At 42.5% G+C, this 19,128-nt stretch overlaps 1 non-coding gene across 1 annotated transcript; it reads right to left on the bottom strand.

Moving 5' to 3' along the window:
- Positions 1-7,960: 7,960 nt before the first annotated feature.
- Positions 7,961-8,035, bottom strand: Trnat-ugu (transfer RNA threonine (anticodon UGU)). Its single transcript has one exon. It is a non-coding gene; the product is annotated as a tRNA-Thr (tRNA).
- Between the last annotated feature and the right edge of the window lie 11,093 nt (positions 8,036-19,128).

Below are 19,128 nucleotides of genomic sequence, written 5' to 3'. Positions count from 1 at the left end.
GTGACTGTATCTTACACTACAAAGTCCTTCAGATTTGCATGCATGTTTGAAGCAACCAACACTGTTTTCACAGTTACAGCTCTTGTAAATATTACGAAATTTATTATTATGATCATGAATGCATGCATCCCTGAAGGACACTGCAATGTAAGATACATACAGTCTATGAACACGGACACTGTAATAATCAGTTGTATTGAAGATTATATTTTGCTTGCCTTTTACATGAAAAATGCGATAATTTAGAATGTGTCGCTCTTCTTCAACAACCCTAGAGAAACTATTCTCGCAGTGACGATTCATGATGCAGTCAACAACAAATCTGACACAGCCGTCCTGAAATGGAGAAATTGCGAAATTGGTATGGGTCCTTTGTCTTGCACATTGGGGCGCTTCGCACGTACACTGAAGAGCCAAAGAAACTGGAGCACCTGCCTAATATCGTGTAGGGCCCCCGCGCGCAAGCAGTAGTGTCGCAACACTACGTGGCACGGACTCGACTAATGTCTGAAATAGTGCTGGGGGGAACTGATGCCGTGAACCCTGAAGGGCTGTCAGTAAGAGTACGAGAGGGTGGAGATCTCTCTGAACAGCACGTTGCAAGGCATCCCAGATATGCTCAAGAATATTCATGTCTGAGGAGTTTGGTAGCCAGCGGAAGTGTTTAAACTGAGAAAAGTGTTCCCGGAGCCACTCTATAGCAATTTTGGACATCTGGGGTGTCGCGTTGTCCTCCTGAAGTTGCCCAAGTCCGTCGGAATGCAAAATGGACATGAATGGACGCTGCTGACATGCGGGGTCCATGGTTCAAAGGGTTCAAACGGCTCTGAGCACTATGGGACTTAACATCTGAGGTCATCAGTCCCCTAGACTTAGAACTGCTTAAACCTAACTAACCTAAGGACAGCACACACTTACATTCCCGATTCGAACCTGCGACAGTAGCAGCAGCGCGGTTGCAGACTGTACCGCCTAGAACCGCTCGGCCACATCCCCCGGCCAGGGTCCATGGATTCATGAGGTTGTCTCCATACCCGTACACTTCCACCCTCTCGATACAATTCGAGATGAGACTAATACGACCAGGCAACATGTTTCGAGTCATCAAAGCTTTGCGTCGTGCAGTCATCAAGGGTACACGAGTGGGCCTTGGGCTCCGAAAGCCCATATCGATGATGATTCGTTGAATGGTTCGCACGCTGACGCTTGTTCATGACCCAGCATTGAAATCTGCAGCAATTTGCAGAAGGGGTGCACTTCTACCACGTTGAACGATGCTCTTCGCCGTCGGTCCCATTTTCGCAGGATCTTTCTCCGGCCGCATTGATTTCTGAGATTTGATGTTTTACCGGATTGCTCATATTCACCGTACACTCGTGAAATTGTCGTACGGGAAAATCCACACTTCATCAGTGCCTCTGAGATGCTGTGTCCTATTACTCGTGCGCCGATTATAAAACTACGTTCCAACTTACTTAAATCTTGATAACCTGCCATTGTAGCAGAAAAAACCGATCTAACAACTGCGCAAGACACTTGCTGTCTTATATTGGCGTTGCCAGCCGCAGCACCGTTTCCTGCCTGTTTACGTTTCTCTGTATTTGTATACGCTTGCCTATAACAGTTTCTTTGGCGCTTCAGGATATTTTTCAGTAAGTTTTTCCAGTTGTGTCACTATTCTTGTAGGTGTGCTATATGACATCACGCACATGTGTCACTTTTCAGAAAAGGCAGAAGATATGGGGGGAACCATACAAAATACTGACAGAGAAGATAAAAACCCCACTAGTTCTGTTAACGCTAAGGCAGGATGACGGCACGATGACGAGGGGATGGAGGAATACAGCAGAGTTTCTGCTGTATAAACTGCTCCCTGACGACGTTATCGATACAGGCACACAATATCATGCAACACTATGAGAAAACTTACACTTACCATGAAACACTGCAACCATCACCTGGCCTTTTGCGCAAGAGGAGGTTGCGCTAGCAATCCTAGAGTTCAAAAACAAGAAAGCACGTGGACCAGATGGTATCCATTCGGAAACACTGAAAAACTAGCACAGCAGATCACCCCGTTTCTAACAACGCTACTGAACGTTGCCTTACGGCTTGACAGGGTACCTACACTATGGAAAGCATCCAAAGCAGTAATTATTAAGAAATCAGCGGATAGGGACCCTTCAGATACAAAGACTTACAGGCCAATATGCCTAATAAACACCCTAGCATAGCTTCGGGAGAAGTTACTGTGTAAGCGCCTGCAAACACACAGAGCTCTCAGAACTGGCAGATCAATAGATGATGCCATCAACCAGGCCCTGCACATAATTAACACCACAAAACAGAAATAGGCCATGGCAGTTATGATTGACATTGCCGGAGCATTTGATAATCTCTGGTGGCCCGCACTGTTTCAGAGGCTAAGACATCTTGAGGTACCACAGTCACTGTACAACAGTTTTCTAGACTACTGTAAAGACCGAGTAGTCGAATGGCAGATGGACAGCCGGAAACTAATTAAAAGAATTACCAAAGGCTGTCCTTAAGGGTCTGGGACATAACAATCGAACCCCTCCTACAACTTCTGCCCAGTAAGCAGCAGGCCCCGGTTCGATTCTCCGTCTTGGTACAAATTTTCATTAGCCGCTTCAGTATCTATGCATAAAATTCGAGGGTTGGAACTTTAATAGTGGCAACTATTTTTTTACAGCTCTTACAAAATAGATATGTGTTTCAAAGTTTTACTGACCTTCAAAGTAGTTACCAGTATTGGGTACAACCCGTTGCCAGCGATGCGGAAGTCGTAGGATACTCTTAGCAGTACCAGATATGTTGACAGTTCGAGCGGCGCGGTCTATTGCCCGACGAATATTTAGCAGTTCTGAAGTGAATGCCGTGAAGTGTTTCCTTCAGTTTAGAAATCGAGCTGAACTCACGAGGACTTAAGTCAAGGGAGTGTAGTAGTGGTATACCACTTAGCAGCCCCATCAGTCAAGCAAATCAGTAACAGCTTGCACTGTACGTCTTTCACAATTGTCCCGCAAAATGATCGTCATGTCCTGCAGAAAGTATCATCACTTCTGTCTCTAAGTTGGTCGTAGGCTGTGCTCCAAGAATGAACAGCATAGAGACAGAAGTGATGACACTTTCTGCAGGACCTGACCATCATTTTGCAGGATAATGCTCAAGCACGCACAGTGCAAGCTGTTACTGGTTTGTTTCAGTGATGGACCTGCTAAGTGCTAAAGCCCTCGTGAATTCAGCTCGGTTTCTAAACTTAAGGAAACACTTCACGGGATTCGCTTCAGAACTGCTACAAATTCGTCGGGCAATAGACCGCGCAGCTCGAACTGTCAACACAACTGGCACTGCTAAGAGTATCCTACGACTTCCGCATCGCTGGCAACGGCTTGTACCCAATGCTGGTAACTACTTTGAAGGTCAGTAAAACTGTGAAACACGTACCTATTTTATACGAGCTGTAAATAGATAGTAGCCGCTATTAAAGTTCCAACCAACGTAAAAATTAAAGACCAGCAGAGAATTAGTCTTATAAAAAAACGATATGAGACAGTATTAACCGGTATGTCAAAGAAGCAACGAAGGAAAGAAAAGGAAGTTTAAAAAATGGAATTAAAATCCAAGGTGAAGGGATATCAGCGATAAGATTCGCCGATGACCTTGCTATCCTCAAGGACAGTGAGGAAGAATTACAAGACGTATCGAACGGAATGAATAGTCTAGTGAACTGCAGTTATGGAGTAGGAGTAAGCCGAAGAAAAATGAAAGTATTAAGGGCTGGCTGAAATGATGTTAGCGACAAACTTAGCATAAAAACCGGGGAAGAGTAAAAGACGAGATACAGATTTTTGCTACGCTGGAAGCTAAATATCCACGAATGCGAAACAAAGACGACGTAAGACGTGAAGTAGCGCAGGCACAGAGATAATTCATGGCCAAAACAAGTCAAATATATCGAACATAGGCCTTTATTTGAGAGAGAAAAATTTGGAGCATAGCTTCGCAAAGAAGGACTGCAGAGCAATTGAACAAGATGAGAAATGAAGCGTTTGAGATGTGGTGCTACAGATTGGTGCTGAAAATTGCGTGGGCTGATGAACTGAAAAATGTTCTTGGTAGTGTCGTCCACAAGAGTTATACGCGAAAAATGCGAACTAGAAGAAGAGACCAGACGATAAGACATGTACTAAGACATTTTGATAAATAATCAGCATTGGCGGCCGAAGACTTCCGGCATAAGAAGTCAGCCTCATTCTGCCAACGGCCTTGCCAAAGAGGGCGGAGGAGCGGATAGAGGTTCAGGGCACTCTCTTGTCCTAGGGGTGGTAAACTGCCCCTAAAAGCGGAAGAATCAGCAATGATCAACGACATGAGGATGCAGAAGGCAATGGAAACCACTGAATTAAAGACACGTAACGTGTATCCACAGGACATGTGGCCTGTAATTGAAGAAGTGTCATTATGATCTCTCCATTGGCAAAAGATTCCGGATAGTCCCCCATTCGGATCTCCGGGAGGGGACTGCCAAGGGGGAGGTTACCATGAGAAAAAGATTGAATAATCAACGAAAGGATAACGTTCTACGCGTCGGGCGTGGAATGTCAGAAGCTTGAACGTGGTAGGGAAACTGGAAAATCTGAAAAGGGAAATGCAAAGGCTCAATCTAGATATAGTAGGGGTCAGTGAAGTGAAGTGGAAAGAAGACAAGGATTTCTGGTCAGATGAGTATCGGGTAATATCAACAGCAGCAGAAAATGGTATAATAGGTGTAGGATTCGTTATGAATAGGAAGGTAGGGAAGAGGGTGTGTTACTGTGAACAGCTCAGTGACCGGGTTGTTCTAATCAGAATCGACAGCAGACCAACACCGACAACGATAGTCCAGGTATACATGCCGACGTCGCAAGCTGAAGATGAACAGATAGAGAAAGTGTATGAGGATATTGAAAGGGTAATGCAGTATGTAAAGGGGGACGAAAATCTAATAGTCATGGGCGACTGGAATGCAGTTGTAGGGGAAGGAGTAGAAGAAAAGGTTACAGGAGAATATGGGCTTGGGACAAGGAATGAAAGAGGAGAAAGACTAATTGAGTTCTGTAACAAGTTTCAGCTAGTAATAGCGAATACCCTGTTCAAGAATCACAAGAGGAGGAGGTATACTTGGAAAAGGCCGGGAGATACGGGAAGATTTCAATTAGATTACATCATGGTCAGACAGAGATTCCGAAATCAGATACTGGATTGTAAGGCGTACCCAGGAGCAGATATAGACTCAGAACACAATATAGTAGTGATGAAGAGTAGGCTGAAGTTCAAAACATTAGTCAGGAAGAATCAATACGCAAAGAAGTTGGATACGGAAGTACTAAGGAATGACGAGATACGTTTGAAGTTCTCTAACGCTATAGATACAGCAATAAGGAATAGCGCAGTAGGCAGTACAGTTGAAGAGGAATGGACATCTCTAAAAAGGGCCATCACAGAAGTTGGGAAGGAAAACATAGGTACAAAGAAAGTAGCTGCGAAGAAACCATGGGTAACAGAAGAAATACTTCAGTTGATTGATGAAAGGAGGAAGTACAAACATGTTCCGGGAAAATCAGGAATACAGAAATACAAGTCGCTGAGGAATGAAATAAATAGGAAGTGCAGGGAAGCTAAGACGAAATGGCTGCAGGAAAAATGTGAAGACATCGAAAAAGATATGATTGTCGGAAGGACAGGCTCAGCATACAGGAAAGTCAAAACAACCTTTGGTGACATTAAAAGCAACGGTGGTAACATTAAGAGTGCAACGGGAATTCCACTATTAAATGCAGAGGAGAGAGCAGATAGGTGGAAAGAATACACTGAAAGGCTCTATGAGGGTGAAGATTTGTCTGATGTGATAGAAGAAGAAACAGGAGTCGATTTGGAAGAGAGAGGGGATCCAGTATTAGAATCGGAATTTAAAAGAGCTTTGGAGGACTTACGGTCAAATAAGGCAGAAGGGATAGATAACATTCCATCAGAATTTCTAAAATCATTGGAGGAAGTGGCAACAAAACGACTATTCACGTTGGTGTGTAGAATATATGAGTCTGGCGATATACCATCTGACTTTCGGAAAAGCATCATCCACACAATTCCGAAGACGGCAAGAGCTGACAAGTGCGAGAATTATCGCACAATCAGCTTTGAAAAAAGTAGGGGTAAGCTATAGGGAGAGACGGGTCATATACAATATGTACAACAACCAAGAGGGAATAATAAGAGTGGACGATCAAGAACGAAGTGCTCGTATTAAGAAGGGTGTAAGACAAGGCTGTAGCCTTTCGCCCCTACTCTTCAATCTGTACATCGAGGAAGCAATTACGGAAATAAAAGAAAGGTTCAGGAGTGGAATTAAAATACAAGGAGAAAGGATATCAATGATACGATTCGCTGATGACATTGCTATCCTGAGTGAGAGTGAAGAAGAATTAAATGATCTGCTGAACGGAATGAACAGTCTAATGAGTACACAGTATGGTTTGAGAGTAAATCGGAGAAAGACGAAGGTAATGAGAAGTAGTAGAAATGAGAACAGCGAGAAACTTAACATCAGGATTGATGGTCACGAAGTCAATGAAGTTAAGGAATTCTGCTACCTAGGCAGTAAAATAACCAATGACGGACGGAGCAAGGTGGACATCAAAAGCAGACTCGCTATGGCAAAAAAGGCATTTCTGGCCAAGAGAAGTCTACTAATATCAAATACCGGCCTTAATTTGAGGAAGAAATTTCTGAGGATGTACGTCTAGAGTACAGCATTATATGGTAGTGAAACATGGACTGCCCGCATCTCGTGGTCGTGCGGTAGCGTTCTCGCTTCCCACGCCCGGGTTCCCGGGTTCGATTCCCGGCGGGGCCAGGGATTTTCTCTGCCTCGTGATGGATGGGTGTTGTGTGTTGTCCTTAGGTTAGTTAGGTTTAAGTAGTTCTAAGTTCTAGGGGACTGATGACCATAGATGTTAAGTCCCATAGTGCTCAGAGCCATTTTTTAAAACATGGACTGTGGGAAAACCGGAACAGAAGAGAATCGAAGCATTTGAGATGTGGTGCTATAGACGAATGTTGAAAATTAGGTGGACTGATAAGGTAAGGAATGAGGAGGTTCTACGCAGAATCGGAGAGGAAAGGAATATGTGGAAAACACTGATAAGGAGAAGGGACAGGATGATAGGACATCTGCTAAGACATGAGGGAATGACTTCCATGGTACTAGAGGGAGCTGTAGAGGGCAAAAACTGTAGAGGAAGACAGAGATTGGAATACGTCAAGCAAATAATTGAGGACGTAGGTTGCAAGTGCTACTCTGAGATGAAGAGGTTAGCACAGGAAAGGAATTCGTGACGGGCCGCATCAAACCAGTCAGAAAAAGACATCAGAGAGTAGTTGCCATAGTACAACAGGGGTTGCAGAGGGCAAAAATCTGTAGTGGAATGGAGAGATTGGGATCTAGCCAACACGTTATTGGGGACGCTCGGTACAACAGGGGTTGCAGAGGACAAAAATCTGTAGTGGATTGGAGAGATTGGGATCTAGCCAACACGTTATTGGGGACGTTCGGTACAACAGGGGTTGCAGAGGGCAAAAATCTGTAGTGGATTGGAGAGATTGGGATCTAGCCAACACGTTATTGGGGACGTTCGGTGTAAATGATACTCTGATATGAAGACATTGACACAGAAGAGCACATTGTGGTGAGCTTCATCAAACCATTCTGAAGATTTGTGGCTTTAGAAGCTGGCTGCATAATTTCCGTTTGAGAACATGCTGTTAAAAATGAATAAAGAATTCTGTAAAATGAGTCTAACGATAAATAAGTTACTTAGTTTATGAAATGATAATTAAATAGACACCCTAGCTGCAAACAGGCGTAGATGTACTTCATTGGGGACATGTTGAAAATGTGTGCCCCGACCGGGACTCGAACCCGGGATCTCCTGCTTACATGGCAGACGCTCTATCCATCTGAGCCACCGCGGGCACAGAGGATATTGCGTCTGCAGGGACTTATCCCTTGCACGCTCCCCGTGTAATGAGTATGATGGGCAAACATCTATTAGGCGCACTACGAATGTAGTGGTGTGGACATGTTGGGAATGTGGATCTCAAGGGGAGCGTGCATGGGATAAGTCCCTGCAGACGCACTATCCTCTGTGCCCACGGTGGCTCAGATGGATAGAGCGTCTGCGATGTAAGCAGGAGATCCCGGGTTCGAGTCCCGGTCAGGACACAAATTTTCAACGTGTCCCCAATGAAGTACATCAACGCCTGTTTGCAGTTAAGGTGTCTATTTAATTATCATTTCATTTCTGGCAAAGCTGTATGGTCATCCACGGTAACTGTTCTTTCGGGAACAGATACTACCGTCATATATAGTTACCTAGTTTAATTAACAATATAAGGGCATTTCGTGTTTTACTGTAGCACTTGGTGTGTACCGCGGTATAGTTAAAGTAATCGAAGTTAGAGTTGTCCCATACTCAGCGAATGCGATAAGGGAGCAGATGCAGGAATCCTGCAACACCTCATATGGCAAGGTGCTAGTGGACCTGTTACGAAGTTTCGAGTGTGTATCTGTCTCGTGTGGATGACTGAGATGAGCGCTTGTTCAGTGTAGTGTCGGGTTTGTGTTGTTATGGATGAAGGGATGGGAGAGGGCAAAATCTGGTGCAGGCACATAGCTCACTCCTATTCTATAGCTTCTCTATGCGGCTACCGAGCTTAACGTCCCCTGTCGACGGACGGTTCACCATCAATAGTGCCACATTGCCACATACCCACACCTCATGAGATACCCAAAGAAGATTGGAATTTAACCTATGACACTGATGTAAAGACTGGTGATTAGAAATTTAGGCCACCACCTCTCTTCCGCTTGCTGGCCAAATACTGTCAGCGAAAATTTTCCTCTGACATGTTTCAAACCGGCTTACATCCAGGTCTAGTGCAACCGCACAGCCGTGCGTTATCGTCGTCACATACTTAAACAGGTAATAGAGCTTTTATAGAGACAGAATATGTTTACAATCTTTAGAAGATTATGTCATTAAGTAAGTATATAATGTTAATCGTTTAATAAATGACTATAAAGCTATAATCAAATGGCTCTGAGCACTGTGGGACTCAACTTCTGAGGTCATTAGTCCCAGCTATAATCCTCTTCATTTATATAGCTATCTTTATGTAGCTTGATAAAAGTGATCATTTATGTTACGTTAATTGGACATTTGCTTACGTAGTAATAATCAAAATAAATTTGACAGGTTATACAAGTACATATATATTCCGTGAGAAAGAAATTATAGGGAAAAAGGCCGTAAACACGACGACAGAAGAGCTATTCCATGTGCCAGAGGAGGAATTAAAAGGAACGCTGTGTAAATTTCGTTACGAGTTTCTTGTTTTCGGTTGAAATAAAAATGAGACAAGCGGGGCCCCCGCAAGGTTTATTTTCTGTTTACGCGGATTAGTTTCGTGGCGGCCTGCGAGGGCGCCCTTGGCTGTTTCGTCATCCGTCTTGCTGAGTTATGGCGGCGGGCCGAACTCACAGCGAACTAAAAAAGAGAAAGCTGGCTGCCAGTTCCGCAGTCTTCTGTTTTTGCCTCGTGATTCCTCTGGGATTCCGGCATTAAGTCGCAACAGAATCTGAGACAACTTTTCCCACGCCTCGCCTTCGTGAGAATCAGCGCCTGCTTTATCAGACTACGCACAGAACATTAATAACTCCAGCGCGAATTCCGTGCGTTTGAAAGAAGCTCCGTTAAACGGCGAACATTGCTTGCCAGCTGTGCAACAGATCTTCACTACCAAGTTTGGCGCCGTGGGGCTGGCGTCCACATTTGATAATTTCATTACAGGTCTCTCCCCATACCGAACAGTATCGAGTGGTCAAAAAGAGTCACCTTCTTATTGACGAAGAGTAAAAATGAGTGACTGCTTGAAATAAGGAATCAGTATTTCTAAGAACTTTGTTACAGCTCCATAAAACGAACAACGTGTGCCTCACAATACGTAGAACACAAAAAAAGCACAAAAAATGGTTCAAATGGCTCTAAGCACTATGGGACTCAACATCTATGGTCATCAGTCCCCTAGAACTTAGAACTACTTAAACCTAACTAACCTAAGGACAGCACACAACACCCAGCCATCACGAGGCAGAGAAAATCCCTGACCCCGCCGGGAATCGAACCCGGGAACCCGGGCGTGGGAAGCGAGAACGCTACCGCACGACCACGACATGCGGGCTGCAGGATTCGAACCTGCTACCGAAGCAGCCGCGTGGTTCCGGCCTGAAGCGTCTACAACCTCTCGGCCACAGCGGCCGGCCAAAAAGAGCACAGAATGGTGCAAATTAACTTTACATTATTCTGTCGGGAGCGACTATGTTTCGCTGCACAAAGTAAACCGCTCGTCATAGAAGTGTGAATTGCGCATTGTTATGTATTAGTAAATATGAGCGCTTGAAAGAGTCAGAAAGGTGATGAAACGCATCATACCAAACTGTTTTCGATAAAAAAAAGTTACCCAAGCAGATTGCAGTTTCGCAAAAATCGAGAAAGAATCGCAGACACCAACACAATCACTGCAGAACAGAAAGAGTGAAAAATTTACTTTCACTAGTTTCCGTAAATAACGAAAATTAAAAAAAATAATAACTGTGAAAAGCATGAAGCGATTGACATGAATTTTAAGTGAGCTGAAATATGTTTGTGCTGCACAAAACCTGAAAAGTACCTGTTCGGTTTGCGCTTTCACTTTGCCAACAATATTTTTGGTTTCAAAAATCGCGAATTTGTCGTAAAATGTTCTGTTCGGTCATCCTATGTTCAGCTCCGATTAGTCAAGCCATGCTCTTTGAGCTTTCTTTTTGTATCTGGACTGAAACATGTTTGTATGTTTGGTGGGCTGCTAGGGCCCTCATCCAGGGACATCGCGAATGTCTAGCCAAAGAGGTCATATAGTTCGAACGGGCAGTCGCCATTCTGGTCTGTAGTCTGCTGTCGGCGGGTCTTCAAATGGCTCTGAGCACTATGGGACTCAACTGCTGAGGTTATAAGTCCCCTAGAACTTAGAACTACTTAAACCTAACTAACCTAAGGACAACACACACATCCATGCCCGAGGCAGGATTCGAACCTGCGACCGTAGCGGTCGCGCGGTTCCAGACTGTAGCGCCAGAACCGCTCGGCCACCAGCGGCCGGCTGTGTCGGCGGGTCTGCTGTCAGTTCCTGGCTTCGGTGTGCTCCAGTTGGAGCCCTGCAATGATGAAGATTTTGAACGAGATCTTTACTATTACTTGCCTTCGTAACTAATAGACAGTTATTTTGCAGTAATTCTGTGTACAGAATTTGCAGTGAGTAATAACGTGAAATGACAGTCTTTCACACGGCGACGCACAGGCTCACACATTATTCGCTTTCCATGAAATGGAAACTGAAACTTCCTGGCAGATTAAAACTGTGTGCCCGACCGAGACTCGAACTCGGGACCTTTGCCTTTCGCGAAAGGCAAAGGTCCCGAGTTCGAGTCTCGGTCGGGCACACAGTTTTAATCAGCCAGGAAGTTTCATATCAGCGCACACTCCGCTGCAGAGTGAAAATCTCATTCTGGAAATGGAAACTGATTTACAGGATCGGATGGTGTCTTTTCAGTCCATTGCATTATTGATTCAAGCTTATCATCCGCTCCTGTATGGTTTATTGTCTTGCTGCAAGACGTATCTGGAAAACATATGATGTCTTGGCTTTTTCTGTGTTACATACAATAAGAATTCATGAGGTCTTTGCGATTTGTCTGCACTGTTCTGAGAGAAATATATACATGAGAAATATGTACACTGTTTATAAATTTTCTATGAATGATTTCAATCAATCTACGTCATTTATTAATTTTGTTGTTCCATTTATTTATAACGTTGTATTGTCCACACCTATTGCTGTACGCTTCGTCACATCAGTTACCACTCATGGTACAAATACTTAAATGATTCAGTCCTACGCAGCTACTGCAGGACATTACTAATAAATACTCCGTTGTTTGCATGTATCCAATTACAGTCGCCGAAAAGCAGGTCAGTGAACGCTACTTCGGAATGCTGATGTTTTTGGCAGACTATGTGTTGTCTCTTGTGTCATATATTTCGTGGAACACAAGATAATGAGGGGCTCCCTATTTCCATTGACATGTGGAGATTTTGTTCTTAAATTACTTTACCATCTCATCGCTTTAATGAAACATTTGATAATTATTCCTTTCCAGTTTAAATTCAGTGATTTCAGATATGAGGAAACAGCCTCATTATGCAGCTTTTGACTAGTGTACACACTGTACAACTTTTGAACAGGTTTTGATGAGTGCATATCTACCATTTGTTGTTAGGATGCGTAGCTGTGCAACTTCATTTCCGTTATTCCTGTATTAAGTAAATGTGTGTGTTCTGTGCCTATTTTGGTAATCATGTGCGGCCAGAACGCATTTTAAATGGCTTTTAGGGATAGAAAGTTTCATATAATACAGTATAACTTAATAGATCAGAGTATTACCGAACTACTCATAACAGTAGCGCATTCTTTTAATGCACAACACCGCTTACAAACTATTAAATGCAAGCTATTGTGTCTGAAATCCATTTATGTCACCTGTCCAAGACAAGCAGCTGTGTGTTTGTGGGTAGGACGGCGGCTGGTTGTAAATTGCATTTCTTCAAACGATTATGACCACTGTTCAGCATTTGTAGTATGGTGTTAGCTGTAAATTACTTATGCGCTTTTTCCAAATTTTTGTAGTTCACTCAATTGTTCCTCCTAATAGCCGTGATTAATGACATATTTTTGAAAATTTTTGGAAGTTCGCGATTTACATGCTCAACGTGTTTCGTTGTATATTGTAATGTTACGAGAATGTAGGAAAATAAACATCTAAATTTTGAAATATTAAAAGTTAGTAACGGTCACTACCAGCACTGACAAATGTTTTTCCTCACAGATACTCGTGACGGGAAAGGCGTCACACGCGAGCAGCACAGAAAAACCAGATACACACGCGAACAGCACAGAAAAACCAAATAAGAAATTATTCTTACCTTCGCGCTGTGCCGAGACGTTATAGCCAAAGTTTTTGTTTGAGACAAACTCTGAAACTTGTCAAAATCACGCTGCGGTTACAGTCGTAGAGCATGAAAATTTTGGACCAAGTTTTAGTACACAGACGAGATAAAATTTTATACATACGTAATTGCAGTCGATGGAATAACCGTTTGGAGACCTTTGAGCTGATTCAAAAGCTTTTCTCTTTGCAGAAGACACAAGTGTTAGTGATAACGTGGAACGTAATACAAGTGATGTAGCAAATAATGTAGTAACATGAACACATGGTGTTTAGTGAACAATTATCAGCTAACTGCACCAAAACTCAATGTTTACAATTTGTGACACTGAATTATTGTAGAAGAGCAGCCGGCCCTGGTGGCCGAGCGGTTCTAGGCGTTACAGTCTGGAACCGCGCGACCGCTACGGTCGCAGGTTCGAATCCTGCCTCGGGCATGGGTGTATGTGATGTCCTTAGGTTAGTTAGGTTTAAGTAGTTCTAAGTTCTAGGGGACTGATGACCTCAGAAGTTAAGTCCCATAGTGCTCAGAGCCATTTTTTAGAAGAGCAAGTCTGCTGTCTCATTGTGGTCAAAGAGTGAGTTAAGTTGGCCATTTTCAATTCTTAGAGTTAACTTACTGTAGGCCGTTGTTCAGGAGTCTCTTAATTCTAGCTCTGCTGCCCCCGTACATGTATTCAGTCATTGGATTTGTTGTTGATAATATAGACTTATTCAGAAGAAATTGAAACATTCATTCAGTCAAGACTAGTCTGAAAAACTACATGTATTTGGAGAACGTTCTCTTAAGCATTGACAGAAACGTTTGCACTTCTCAACAGGTAAAATTTTCAATAGGCTTCCAGGAGAACTGAAAAACCTGACTGACAAGTGTTCAAATCCAACATGCAAGGTTTTCTTGTGTCACATACCATCTACTCTATGCATGACTTCTTCACAGTAGTTTCCATGGTATCAAAGAGGCTGCAGGAGGCCAAAATCATAGGGGAAAGGATACATACGGATCTATACAACAAATAATTGAAGACGTTGGGGTTAAGTCCTCTATGTGGAGGCTAGCATAGAAGGGGACATCGTAGTGGGTCTTATTAAGATCGGAGGATCGACGATGTCGGAGTTATTGATCAGTAATAAATTCTGTAAGAAATAATAAGATATATAAGGTACTGAAGATCTCTCTCTGCATCTGGGAACTTACATAGGGTGTTCAGAATGAGACCGAATATCTTTTAAGCATGTCGCAGAGTAGGTTGAACTGAGAAATAATTGTTAAGAAAAAAATTCGGTACGTGGCACCGTCTCTGAACTAATTAGCACTAAAATTAGCCAACCTGCCCACTGCGTAAGCAACTTCAAGCGCCCCGCCAGATGCGGTTAGTGTCAGTTATTCTCACAGCGTAGATGATAGTCCACGAGATGCTCAGACTTTGGACTGGAGTAGATCCTTACTACCTTTCCATGTGCAATTTTTTTATCTCTCTCTTGTTCGGTTTTAGAAAATTAAACACAGATTGAAACTTCCTGGCAGATTAAAACTGTGTGCCCGACCGAGACTCGAACTCGGGACCTTTGCCTTTCGCGGGCAAGTGCTCTACCACACAGATCGTTTGGCGACACCTTCTCTGGCGGGCCACTTGAATTTGCCTGCCCTATGGTCAGATTGGCTAACTTCAACACTAATTAACTCGGAAGAGGGGTAATGTATCGAATTTTTTCCTAACAATTATTTCTCAGCACAACCTACCATGCAACACCATTAAAAGCTTTTCAATGTGTTTCCGTCCACCTTGTAAAGATGCTATTAGCTCCATGTCAAGTCATTCTGAGGAGACTGACTTCACTAAAAGCACAGCTGAGAAAATATAGAACCTACCCAAAGAATACAATACGGAGTCAACTACTGAATAGAAAATTTGATACGTAAGGAGCGAGTAGTTTTACATTAGAAATTTAGAGATACGGAACTTTTCAAGGAGGAGGTATCACAAATATGCAAAACAAATTTTGCAGTCGTGGGCTTCGGAATCTGATACGGATTTTAGTCAAGGAATAAAAATCTCCACTTGACTAAATAAAAAACACTAACTGTTCACTGCGTTAGTGTATTTTCTTGCCTCACAGCATCTTGAATTCTTTAAGATCCGTGGGTTGATCTAACATCATTTTAGGTGGCTGAACTAGCTTGTGGAGTAATTTAACCAAAATATTATTGCTAAGCATCCGAAGTGACATCATCTCTCTATGGAGTCACTGAAACACGTTTGTCCTCTTTCTTTTGTACCGATTCCAAGCAGAGATGCCTGAACTCCACCATTACCAATCTAGCCTTCATAAATTTCATTTCGGAGACAGAAATTATGTTACGACACTACGAAATGTCGGAACTTGAAAACCATCTACTGTTGGCCACTTCTATGTCACGTATTAGTATGTGGGTAACACGCATCTCGTAAGACTTCTTGCGACGTGTCGTCATTTTGACGTCACGCTGTACTGAAGACGGAAAAAGCTGTTTAACGATTTTCGTTCAAAAAATGGTTCAAATGCCTCTGAGCACTATGGGACTTAACAAATGGCTTTGAGCACTATGGGACTTAACTTCTGATGTCATCAGTCCCCTGGAACTTAGAACTACTTAAACCTAACTAACCTAAGGACATCACACACATCCATGCCCGAGACAGGATTCGAACCTGCGACCGTAGCGGTCGCGCGGTTCCAGACTGAAGCGCCTAGAACCGCTCGGCAACAACGGCCGACTCGATTTTCGTGATAGTACGATTGACAACACGTGAGGCTAACATGACGTTCAAAACAATAATATTCGGCTCAGTATAAGTTAACTGGAGGTTACGTTTCCTTTCCTGCAGGGTACGTTCACCTCGAAGTTACGTTGTTTACAAACGTGTAAAGTTCTGCATTCATATGGACTGAACTGTGGATAAGGAAGAGATTAAAATGAAAGTTATACAGTTTTTCCTAACACATCTTCATCAAAACCGAATGTGAGAGGAATTGTTGATTTACAAGCAAAAACCAAGCTGAAGCCAGCCAGCAATGAATCCATTTAACGTACAGTAAACAATCAACATTGTTCATTAAGGCGTCTCAACGACTATATAATTTATTTTTTGAACCGCTGAAAACTAGTGCCGTTAGGTGGGCTTTAATTAAAAACAGTGGGAAGCCATTCTAGCGGAGGAACTAAAGCGGCAGCTCATTTAGTTCTATGAACAAATGCTGTTTCAAAACACCAGCACAATGAAGATCTCAAGAAAACGCGTCGGTATTGGTGAAATTAGTTGTAACACATTAACTAAAAACGTCATATGGGTGGTTAAAGACGTATTTTAAATGAAGGCAATATTATTTTGCAAAGAAGTGTCTTAAACAACTATTTCGTAAATTTTCTTCCATAGCCTACCTCACAGATGGCCGAGACTAAGTTATCCTTTTATTCTTTGCAAATATGTCAGTCCTTACTACGCTTTTTATTCTGATTGGTAGTTTTTTTTCTAGAACACCAACGCGTTTTGACTATTTATTCCCTTTTGCATGTTTCGCACTTAATTTGTAAATTATTGACAATAACTCACTCCTGAGAGCACTCTAAAATGTAGGCTATATAACTTAATGTTACAGAGGATACTGTTATTCAATTAATAAGAAAGTTACAGACTCTCTTAGAAAGAGGGAAATATTTGGGTTGGCAAGACGCGAACCAGCAACCAGCCATCTCCTATTTTACAGTTCCATACCCATAACTTCGACACCGTGATGACATTGCTGAATTGCAGACTCGACGCTGCAACTTAGATCTCAAAAAAGTCTTAACATAGTCTCGCATTCTGGAGGAGGACGGTTGAAACTCGTATCCGGCCATCCTGATTCAGGTTTTCCGTGATTTCCCTGATGGGTACGGCTGATTTTCTTCCCATGCTTCCCTCAACCGATGGGACCGATGACCTCGCTGTTTTGTCCTCCTTCAGCAAATCAATTAACCAACCGAGCTAAAGTCTTAACAGTTGATAAGTCATTATGTGATGATTATTTTTTTTTTTTTTTAAACTTTTACGACCCTATTGGATCACTTTAGTTCAAATCTTGTAGTCGTCCTTAGCCGTTTCATTTGTTTGGCTGTTTCTTCTTTCTTCTTAGCCCATATTTTTTTGAGCCGTTCCGATCTTCGTTTTCTTTCCTCCTCTGAATACACCACATTTCGTCTCTGCCTTGGTTTGTGCGTGAGTGTTATTGTGTTTGTTTTTACCCATTCGCTGTATTTCTGTGATTTTGTTACAAGATCCTCCTTCGAGATTCCTAGTTCTTCCATGTCCTTCTGCACTTCTCTCACCCAGTTTGACTTGATTTTTTTATTCCAATAAAAGTCGATCAGTCGTTTAGCTAGTCTAGTGTCTTCCGTTCTCAGTATGTGTCCCAGGAATGATATCCTTTTCCTTCTGAAGAATTCTGTTAGTGGAGTGATTGTTTTGTAGACGGTTTCGTTTGGGATTATTCTCCATTGGCCTTCCACTAGGTTCTTCTTGTTTATACACTTTCTTACTATCCTTCTTTCTATTTTTTCTATTGCTTCTATCTCTCCTATTTTGTACGGTCCGGAGATTGTCTCGCATGCGTATTGTATTTCCGGGAGAATCACCGTCTGGTAATGTCTGATTTTGGTTTTTGTTGATAGGCATCTCTTATTGTATATGTTCTGAGTTGTGAATAGAGACTTCTTCAGTTTGTCAGTTCTTTCTTTCCAGTTTATTTTCTCGTTATTGTTGTGTGTTATTGTTTCCCCTAGATACTTGAATTTTTTCACCAGTTCTACTTTAGTGTTGAAAATTGATATGTGATCAACGCAGAGAGGATCCCTGACCATGATTTTGGTCTTTTGGAACGAGATTTTTAGTCCAATTTTCCCAGCTATCTCTTCTAGTGTCTCAATTTGCGTTCTTGCCTCTTTTATGTTGTTTGCTAATAGCGCTAAGTCGTCCGCAAAACCTAAACAGTTTACTTTGATTTTTGTTCCTACTTTTATTAGTTCTGGATTAATCTTCCTCCATTCTCTCATCAGATATTCCAGTGCACAGTTAAACAGAATTGGGGACAGCCCGTCCCCCTGTCTTAATCCTGTTTTAATTTCGAACGCGTCTGAGGTTGCTCCTCTGAATTTGACTTTAGAGGTTGTGTTCTCCAGTGTAAGCCCAATCATTTTGATCAGTTTGGGGTGTAAGCCTAAATTTCTCAGTATCTTCTTCAAAGATTCTCTATGTATGCTGTCGTAGGCTTTTTGGAAATCGATGAAAGAGATCACTAGTTGTTTGTTTCTTGATTTGTAGTAGTCGATGATTAGCTTTAGGTTTAATATTTGTTCTGGGCAGCTTCTTCCCGGTCTAAATCCCGCCTGATACTCTCCCAGTTCTTTTTCTAGTTGGTCTCTGACCCTGTTATAAATTATTTTGGAGAGAATCTTGTACGTACAGTCCAGTAGGGAGATCCCTCTATAATTGCCTGGGTCTGTCTTACTCCCTTTTTTGTGGATGGGACATATTATCGCTGTTGTCCATCTTGTCGGTAATTTCTCCTCTTTCCAGATCTTTTGAATGTTCTTGTGGAGGCTGGCCACTGCGTTTTCTCCGGCGTACTTCCATAGCTCTGCCGTTAGTTGGTCTTCTCCGCTAGCTTTGTTGTTTTTTAATTGTTTAATTGCTATTTCCACTTCTGATATTGATGGTGCTTGTATGTTCTCTTCCGGTGTCCTGACTTCTGTGTTAGTATTTATGTCGAGTATATTGATCGGGTCTTCGCAGTTCAGAAGATTTCGGAAGCTTTCCGCCATAATATTGGCATTTTCTTCATCGTTGTGTGCCGTTACTCCTTCTTTGTTTTTGAGCATGAGGGTTGGTGGTGTAAAGGTTTTGGTTTTTTCCCTAAATGTTCTATAGTATTGCCGTGAGTTGTTT

The sequence above is a fragment of the Schistocerca nitens genome, chromosome 2, assembly GCF_023898315.1.
Source record: "Schistocerca nitens isolate TAMUIC-IGC-003100 chromosome 2, iqSchNite1.1, whole genome shotgun sequence".
In the NCBI taxonomy this organism is placed as follows: domain Eukaryota; kingdom Metazoa; phylum Arthropoda; class Insecta; order Orthoptera; family Acrididae; genus Schistocerca; species Schistocerca nitens.
Note: the sequence above shows the minus strand (reverse complement) of the source record. Positions and strands in the feature narration are given on the sequence as shown.